Raw genomic sequence first — 429 nt, 5'->3', positions numbered from 1 at the left:
TAGGAGCAGCTGGTCGGACTGAGGAGGACACGGGGTGACTGGGGGGCACCCCACCGTCCCGGATGCATGCATATGCTTTGCCTACCTGCTCACATCCTGAGCTCAGTGACCCGTCCACACGCCTGCTGTGTCTGGCCGCTCCTGAGTCACTCCGGGGAATGTCTTACTCCCCGTGGGGAGAGGACTCTTATCTGTAGGCATTAGCCTGTCTCAGCAACGGGCCTGTAGCCGCCGCCGCCCGGGCTACTCTGGTTCCGATGGTGCACAGAGCTCTGCCCCGAGCGCTCTGGGTGGCCTGTCGCTGCCGGAACCCAGAGCCAGTCTTTTCCTCTCGTTCCGTGACCTTGAAAGTCCAGCTGCGTCCTGGTCGGCTCTGCGTGTTCTTTTTAAAGCTCGGCGCTAGCGAAGGTGACCTTCTGGCACAGCTCC

This window comes from Myotis davidii, unplaced genomic scaffold, assembly GCF_000327345.1.
Source record: "Myotis davidii unplaced genomic scaffold, ASM32734v1 scaffold573, whole genome shotgun sequence".
NCBI lineage: Eukaryota > Metazoa > Chordata > Mammalia > Chiroptera > Vespertilionidae > Myotis > Myotis davidii.
Note: the sequence above shows the minus strand (reverse complement) of the source record.